This window comes from Vollenhovia emeryi, unplaced genomic scaffold (assembly GCF_000949405.1).
Source record: "Vollenhovia emeryi isolate VEMERY1.0 unplaced genomic scaffold, V.emery_V1.0 DF939240.1, whole genome shotgun sequence".
Taxonomy (NCBI): Eukaryota; Metazoa; Arthropoda; class Insecta; order Hymenoptera; family Formicidae; genus Vollenhovia; species Vollenhovia emeryi.
In genome coordinates, this window is record NW_011967126.1 from 37,132 (window position 1) to 37,464 (window position 333).

Here is a 333-nt window from a genome sequence, read left to right on the forward strand (position 1 = left end):
ATAATACTCATCACCTTTTCCTTTTCGTCGGGTTTTATCATTCTCCGAAATGGAATCCCTTCTCTAAAACGCGTACTTGTATCAGTAACTGTTTCGGGATGCTTGTTAATAACCTGAGCAATTTCCGAATTTACCTCTTCCTAGCTTCGTTTAGCCAAATGGATACCGTCTGTGAATTAACTGTTATCTTGTGGCGATGTTTGAGTACGGCGTGAATCTCTGTTGCTTTTGCTTTTGGGTTCTTCATTATGTGATTGAATATAATACTCTTCGTCTTTTCCTTTTCGTCGGGTTTTATCATTCTCCGAAATAGAATTCCTTCTCTAAAACGCG